General features: G+C 44.3%; 1 protein-coding gene across 1 annotated transcript in view; it reads left to right on the top strand.

Moving 5' to 3' along the window:
* The first annotated feature begins 370 nt into the window (after nucleotides 1-370).
* Nucleotides 371-9,004, top strand: part of Dgk (diacyl glycerol kinase 1) — a 71,140-nt gene continuing 62,506 nt past the window's right edge. The window contains exon 1 of the mRNA XM_085188544.1: nucleotides 371-582. The gene's annotated coding sequence lies outside the window, so the exon portion shown is untranslated. The remainder of the gene's footprint in view (nucleotides 583-9,004) is intronic.

Below are 9,004 nucleotides of genomic sequence, written 5' to 3'. Positions count from 1 at the left end.
AAAAAGATCAATTTGTATTCTGCCGCAATACATTGAAGTTAGATAACATTTTTACAATATTTTTATAATAAAAAAAAATTAATAATAGAAAAAATATATGTAATTTTCTATTTAAGATTTAGCAGTTATAATAATAAATCGAATTAAAGTTTATTTTGAAAAAAACATAGTGTTCCATTCTACGCGTAGTGAGTGAGTAATTCGATATTTTTGTCAGACGTTTTTTGGTTTGTAAGTGGCCAGGATAATGAACTGAGTGAGATGGTAGAACGAAACGTGTACGATTGAAAAGGACAGCTATATGTACTTTCTCTTATAGATCTGCTGTATACAGCTCTCTTCAGTTTCATTTTACAGTACTAGTTCATCCGCTGTTCTGAGCGGTCGTCGATTTTTCCCGGATATTTCACAAATTTTCCGTAAATCCATGTGTTTTTGCTCTCGAGCTTGTGATGTTTGCCTTTAAAAATTTTGGCACGAAAAAAATGAATTGGCTGTCATAATATGTCTTAATTAAATGTATAAACTTATTTCGTGTTGTTGTGATTAAAGTGAATATGTGCGTCTGTCTGTAAAAAGTTGGTAAGTAATATTTTATTATTATTTATTGATATTTATTTAAATTTTTGAGGCCGTCGTAGCGTAGCGCCACTTGTTCAGAATGTAAATCCGATAGTTGTGAGTTCGGTTATAACATGGGGGAATGAATAATTTTTCATTTCCCGATCTGGTAAACAGATAAAGTGCGGCGTTAAGTTCCGCCACTTCACAAGCCATGACTTGAAAATTGGGCGGTGCCGGGGGAACGGAGTGTCTCAACACTATTTTCCCACTGCGTATCTGCATATTTATAGGAGATAAATAAAAAAATATATTATTTTAATGGCGATCTGATAGCGCACCGAGTGTTATTATTTCACTCGAAGGCTACGATAAGGCAAAAGTAAACATATGCTGTTTTACGAAAAACGTATGAACGCTTTTATTTTACAGTTTCTAAATTTATCTTTTTTCTGCTGTCAGTATGAACAATTTTGTTTATTTGCATGTGATTTAGTATATGTTGCTTGATATTGTTATTATATGTGTATATATTATTATATTTAATTTGTGATTTGTTTTTTAGGCCAAGTTGATGAAATTAGTAAAGTAATTAATTATACATAGCCTCAAGCTGTATCCGGAATAATTAAGTAGGCAAAGGGAACCCAGGGTTAAGAAGCTTCGATCCCCTCGTTTCGTCAAATTTGGGAGACATGGTGTGTTGAGCGGCGGAATTCAACGCCGTGATTTGTCTAGGCGAAGTAAAGCGCGGCAGAAAATTGGGAACGGAGTGTCCTAACACTAGCTTCTCTAGCCCTATCCTGCTTTGTGGCGGATATAGCGTGAAGCTGAAAACATATGTTTATTATGTTTAATAATATATGTTTTGTTTTTTCTATGGATTATATGAAGTTATAAAACTAATTACTGTAATGTAGGTTACGTACATATATCATATTATTTACTTACACTAAGATGACTAGTATTATTAGTTTAATTTTGTAGATAATAAAGTATGTTCTTTAATAGATAGATAAATCTGAGGCTGTCATCGCGCAGTGGCACAACTTCTGACTTTCAGTCACGACGTTTGTGAGTTCGATTCCCAATCGAGGGAATGATTGAATTGTATTAATTTCTTTGCGGATGCGGGATAAAGCGTGAGATTTAAAAATATAGTTTTTTAGTCTTGCGATTATAACCAAATCATTACCAATCATCGTTCTAGCACTGACACTAGAGCGAAGAAATGAAAATATAAATTTTAAATAAATATTTAATTTCCCTGAGTGGGGATCGAACCCACAACCAGTCGCGTTTACGGTCACACATTGGTGCCCCTGCGCTACGACTGGCATCTGGCCACATGCAGAAGCTCAAGAGTAGAAATACATATAATAAAAAAACCGGACAAGCGCGGGCTCGCCCACCAAGGGTTCCGTACCAAAATTGAAGGTCTCGTGCTTTTTGTGAAATTAAAGCTTAGCTTAGCCAGTGCCCTTTTCCTCTGATACCTCACTTAAACTAGCGACTTTAATAACAAATTTGTCCCCCTTTTAAGGAATTCACCATAAATGTACAATTCTAGGTCAACAGGAAGCACCGTTTTAATTTTGATACCCTTAATAGTGTCGGAATACGCGTTTTTTGCTATATAAATAGTTAATAATTTTTCAGGATATCATGGGACCGTAGATATGAGCATATGATTTGAATTTCAATTCAATATCCAAGCGTTCCTTAGATAAAGGCTCTTGACAGACAGACAGACATACAGACGGACGGACAACAAATTCATATTATACGTGTTACATTTTTCCTTAAAATGTACGGAACCCTTAAAACTAATAGATATGAGCAAAGAGGTAAGGAATTTTTATTGATTCTCTTGCATCGTTTCGTATCGTAGTGATATCGGGTTCAAATGCAGCTCAAAGTACTTTGACATACGAGATATTCGTTGTGATAAAGAAGTTGAGGCCATCGTGGATTAATGTAACAGGATCTCGAGACATCAAGACATTACATATTGAGTGACGAAATTGAACACGTGCTTTAATCTTGTTATCAAATTCAAATTCAAAATATTCTTTATTCAAATAAACTTATTATAAGCACTTTTGAATCGTCGAATGAACATATAAACAAAAAGCTACCACCTGTTCGGATGGCAGTTCTGCGGAAGACAGTTCTGCTGCTATCAGAGCGAAGAAGAGAAAATGAACCCGCTAGTGAAAACCGAACCGACAACCTTCGCGTTCACAGTCAGTCTGTACCACGACGGTCTCTTCTAAAACGTTAGGGAATATGGACCTAGGTGAAGACGTATTTAAGATTGGCAAACATATGGTGTGCGTCTAATAATTTCTTTCTGATGTTGAAACGAACGCTCACTGACGATAACCAGCACTGTACGCTCGTTCTAATTCTAATTAACATTCTGAATGCTATTCCAATATATATATATAGAAGGTTCCATTCCGACCGCGGTACCGCCAGGACGTCTCAATGTCCGCTTGGCATCGCTTTCGCAATCACCAAAACCAAAAAAACCCAAAAACCAAAAACCAATCCACGCACGCGCGCACTCTCGGCCACGCCATCCTGCAACACCAAGAAGACGAAGAGGACCAATCGGCGTCGTTTTGTTCGGCGAGCGGCGATCTCCGTTGTTTTGTGTAGTGCAGTGTAGTGTGTTAGTGTCCATAGGATTTCACCTGGATTCCATACCCACGTGAGTACTTTTACACAGTGTTAGCTTAAGCTAGGTACTCACCCCGGCCCCACCAGGCCGAGACATTAGGTCAAAGTAGGCACACACCCCTCGCCACGGCGGGGGGTCAATTGTCCCCAAAATGATCCGAGTAGATGCGGTTAACCTGCTAAACTACGTCGCGCAACATTTCCCCGACGCCTTAGAAGGCCTAAAAACGTACGTCGATAATGAGGCGATCGCTCAATCGCCCGAGTTAATAGAGCAGATGGAGGACGAACCTGAGGAGGCCGACGCCGGCTCGGATGAGGACGAGGCTTCCGCAAATGACGCGGAGTCCGAGTCTGAGTCTGAGGCCGCGGAGGCTTCCTCGTCGTCTTCATCATCCTCTGAGGCCTCAGCCGACGAGGAAGAAACTCCCGGTGTGGAGGATAATGACGGTTTCGAGACCGTCAAATCAAAATCGGCCAAACGGAAGGCCCGTAGATCGCTAGGTTCTCCGCCAACAACCCCAGCCAAACGCGCCGCGCGCGCAGAAAAAACCCCCTCCCCGCGGTCCTCACCCCCGCGTAGGTCTAGGGACGACGCGCAGGTAGTTAGAAAGGGTGCACAGGTAGACAAGACTGACAATACATCAAAGACAAAGACAAGCAATGATAATAATAGCTCGATCCCCGCGTCCAACTCTGGCGACGGTTCGGTACCGCTACCGGCCGGCGTTCGTAGGGACAGGTTACCTCCCCCGATAATAGTTCAGGAAAAGAAAGCGTGGGACAATTTACAACTATGGATGTTGTCCGCTAAAGTGCAGTTCAATTCTGCCAGATCCACAGCGCAGGGAGTTAGGATTCAGGTGTTAACACCTAAAGACCACAGGGTCCTTACGACCCACCTTAGGAATTCAAAGATAGGGTTCCATTCATACGCTCTGGAGGACGAGCGTCAATTACGTGTAGTCCTCAAGGGTATCCCATCCGAATTAGAGACAGAGTCAGTTTTCAGGGACTTAAAATCCCAAAATCTTCCAGTTAGGGCAGTCCACCGTATGTACAATCAGTACACTAAAAAAAGCTACGACATGGTCCTAGCTGTCCTAGACCGCAGCCCAGAGGGCAAACAAATCTTTAACATTAAATCCGTCTGCTCACTCACGGGCATTACTATCGATAAGCCATGGTCTCGTGGCATTCCAGGGCAGTGTCACCGCTGCCAGCTCTATGGGCATTCCGCCAAAAACTGTCACGCAAAACCCAGGTGCGTGAAGTGCTTAGAAAGTCACGCTACTGCTGACTGTCCGCGCAAGGTCCCAGACCCGGCCGTACCTCCCAGCTGTGTCCTGTGTGAGACCCAAGGGCACCCCGCAAATTACCGCGGATGCCCTAAGGCCCCACGCAGGTCCGGCGGAAAGGGCGGCAGGACGCATAAGGCTTCGATGCCTTCCCGTCCAGCGCAAAACCCGTCCGGCCCTCAGCCACTACTCCAACCAGCCCCTCTTCCTTCCACCAATGCGTGGAAAAAACCTCTACCAGAGACCCAAGCCGCCAAGGCCTCCAATCCCAAACCCAAGCCCTCCAGGGCCACTTCCTCTGCCCGACAGCCCCGTGGGGAGGTAACAGAACAGGATAGGATCGAAGACGCGATCGACATTGCGACCAGCTTTCTAGATATACTAGATAAAGACGAATTATTGGCCTTCGCGAAAGGCTTAGTAGACTCAAACGGCGATCCTAAAAGTCGACTTCAAGTAATTAAGCTCAACAGAAAGCTTATAGCCAAACTACTACTTGTCAATGCTCAAACTTCCAATGGCGGTCAATAATAATTTTAGAATCAACCCGCCCGATTTAAGACTCGCGCGAGTCAAGCCGCGTTCTCTCAACATAGGTTATTTTAACGCTAACGGTCTCAATACGCAAATGGGGCTAGTCCGCGATTTTGTTACAAACCGACAACTCGACTTATTTCTAGTTCAGGAAACGTTCCTTAGAAATTGCAATAGGGATCCCAAGATAGCCAATTACCGCACTATTCGTAACGACAGAGACGGCGCCAAAGGCGGCACCGTCATATTTTACAAAAAGACGCTTCACGTCATACCGCTCGATCCGCCGCCGACGCTCACTAACATCGAAGTTTCGGTCTGTAAGGTTCACATGACTGGACATCCACCCACTATTATAGCTTCCGCCTATCTCTCTCCATCAAAGAGTTTACTTAGAAGCGACCTACAGACACTACTAGACATGGGGGACTCGGTTATCATAGCCGGGGACCTTAACTGTAAAAGTACCAGGTGGAATTGCAACTCCACAAATAGAGGAGGAATCGAACTCGAAAATATCTATGACCTGACCACCTCTCGCTTTGAGATAATAGCCCCCCTCACTCCCACTAGATTTGGGCCCCGGGGCCGACCTTCAATTCTCGACATAGCCATCCTGCAGGGCGTCTCTCTCAGGCTGCGCTCTATCGAGGTAATACCAGAGTTAGACTCAGACCATAGACCTGTAATAGTTAAATTAGGACCCGATTGTCCTCCAGTTCTTCCTAAAACCACCATCACCGACTGGTCTAAGTTCGCGGAGCGCCTAGGCAATCCCGACACGGAACCGACAGACGACATACCTGACAGATTCGACTCGGTGGAAGTAGTCGAGGCGGAAATCAACCAACTTACTGACAGACTGGGTAGCACTCTCGACGAGTGCTCTAGGGAAATTCCAAGTAATCCAGAAGGACATTTTAAGATCCCGCGAGATCTCAGAAAGCTTATGAGACGTAAAAACATCGCCAATAGGGCGCACGATTCATTTCCGTCGCCAGCAAACCGCGCTAAACTCTGGAGGCTCCAAAGACAGGTTCGAGCCCGGTTCGAGGACCTCAGAGACGAATCTTGGGATCATAGGTTATCAGAGCTTACGCCATCGCACGTAGCGTTCTGGCAATTAACTAAATCATTCAAAAACGACACCGTAGTCGAATTACCGCCGTTAATCCGTCCGGACGGAACACTAGCCTCAGACGATCTCGAAAAGGCCGAATGCCTAGCGGATAACCTAGAAAGTCAATGCTCCCCCTCGGAAAAACCGTGTGATCCAATTCACGTCGCCGCGGTGGACACACAGGTCGAAACGTGGGCACCGTTGCCACCAGCGGGCGAACCTATAAGACCGACCTCTGTCGAAGAGGTACAAGACATTATAAAGCGCCTTAAGCCAAAGAAAGCCCCAGGATCCGATCGCATCTCGAATAAGATCCTTAAAATTCTTCCTATTCACATTCTAACGCTTCTCGTTGCCATTTTCAACACTCTTTTAAAAGAGTGCTCATTCCCAGACCAATGGAAAGAGGCAATAGTCATAGGTATTCACAAGCCTAAGAAACCTCGCACATCCCCGTCCAGTTATCGCCCCATAAGCCTTCTCAGTTCAATGGGCAAAATATACGAACGTATCCTCCTCACTCGTCTCCAAGCCGCAGTCGTGGCCAATGACATAATCCCCCCCGAACAATTCGGCTTCAGAGCCAAACACTCCAGCATACACCAGGTACACCGCCTCACGGAATTCCTGTTATCCCGAGCCAAACAAATGCCATCAGCGGCAATCTTCTTAGACATTGCAAAAGCGTTTGATAAAGTCTGGCACAATGGCTTGATTTACAAGTTACAAAAGACTAACGTACCTGACAGACTCGTGCACATCATTCGAGACTACTTATCAAACCGCTCATTTAGATACAGGGTAGAAGGCACCCTTTCCTCCAGTAGGCCAGTTAGAGCTGGAGTCCCCCAGGGCTCCATACTATCCCCGCTTCTGTACAATCTGTACACTCACGACATCCCCAAAACCCCAGGTACAAACCTAGCCCTTTTCGCAGACGACACCGCCGTCTATACGTCCGGCCGTGTATCAGCCTGCATAGCTAAAAGACTCCAAATGTCCATGGACCGCATAGGTCAGTGGCTATTTCAATGGCGCATAGAGGTCAATCCCGATAAAAGTAACATCATTTACTTCCCCCTCCGTAGGACAGACTACCTGCCACATGTCCGCCTTTTAGGCAAAATAATTCCCGAGGCCAAACAGGCCAAATACTTAGGTGTCATTCTCGACAGTCAACTGTCCTTTAAAGCCCACATTACTTATGTTCGCCGCAAAGCGGCCTATGTCCTAAGTTGTTTGTATCCACTCATTTGTGCTAAAAGCAAACTCTCTCTTAGAAATAAAATCCGACTCTATAAAGCATGCGTCAGACCCATTTTCGCCTACGCCTGTGTTGTGTTCGCACAGACAGACCTTAGCCGTTTACAAGTAATTCAAAACCGTTTCTTGCGTAATACTACCGGTGCCCCGTGGTACATGCGTAATACCGATCTCCATAGAGACGTCAAATTAGATTCAGTAAAAGAGCACTGTCGCAAGCTCTCCAGTAGTTATTTCACTAAAGCCGAATCGCATCCGAATCCGCTGGTGGTAAACTCGTGTAATTACGCCAAACGACGCCCGTGGGATCGCCGTCGACCCCGGGATATCTTAACCGATGATGCTGACCCCATCACTAAAGCGAACGACCCCAAATTTGTAGGTAGGGCCACACACAATCGCACACATACACGCTACGCACACCGTCCCCGCCGGTGGAGACGAGGTCCCAGCTTTACTGTGGCCCAATCGCGCCTCGGCGCGAGAGGAGCCCGCACTCATTAATCCAATAGGGCATCAAGAGCCCTCCCCAGTAGGCTTTGGTCGAACCGATCGAAGCAAAGCCCCCCACTACGAACGGTGTTCGCAAGTCGCGGTCCGAGTCTCAAAGGAGACGCCCTTGCGCCACTGTGTTCTCTTTTGTTGGTACCTTCCACGGTAGCCATGCCAAGGTCAGAGCTCGTCTAGCTCGGCCTCCCCAAGTCCGGTGACGCTGTAGAGGCCGATATGGCCAACAGCATACTGCTCAATCGAAAAACGAAAACGTATTCCAATATACGGTTACAATTCAATTATATGAACAAACAACAAACAATTATTGCAAGGATAGTGTGTTTTTAGAGTATTTTTTAATATAGATAGTTAGGGCAGAGTCGCCAGAGGGAATTTTGTTCTTTTTTTGTAAAAAAGACAGTTAAAGAATGTTTAATTACATCGTCTTTTAATTATATAACCCCTTGGAAACCGTCCAACATTTCCAAGAGGCCCGGGTTCGAGACTCTTTACATTTTAATTTTTATACGTTTTCTAAAAAAGTAGTTTAATTGTATAGATTTGTTAAATGTGGTTTAATTAAAGTTTAAAATTATTAAAAAATCTTCAGTTGGATTGCTCCATAAGTAGCTTCACCCTTGGATATCTCCAACATCCATTTGTACAATCCTAACTCATGCCAAGAAACAAAAAAAATAAGTTGCAGGAGACGCAATCAATGTTTGTATATAGTCTTTCCGCATACATGGAAATATGATTTGCTTGTATGTAATTGTATTTTGATTATTGACAGTATCCAATGCAGGGCCGTGATTGTATCCAAATACAGGTGTTATAACAGTATCACTTTAATTGCACTTCCCACTCAATATAAACTGCATTGTAGGGGATGAAAATGTACAATGGGGATGTGTGTTTGGTTGGTAGAACTCTCTAATCTCAGAAACCACTGAATTTGAATTGAATACACTAGATATCCCTCCGTGCTATACGGGAAAAAACGTGAAGCAAGTTGCAATAAGATGGCGTGCAAACCTTTTGACTTTATGCT

This window comes from Heliconius melpomene, chromosome 7, assembly GCF_056956725.1.
Source record: "Heliconius melpomene rosina isolate 202511_hmr_F chromosome 7, ASM5695672v1, whole genome shotgun sequence".
NCBI classification, from domain to species: domain Eukaryota; kingdom Metazoa; phylum Arthropoda; class Insecta; order Lepidoptera; family Nymphalidae; genus Heliconius; species Heliconius melpomene.
This window is presented reverse-complemented; position numbering and strand designations above follow the sequence as displayed.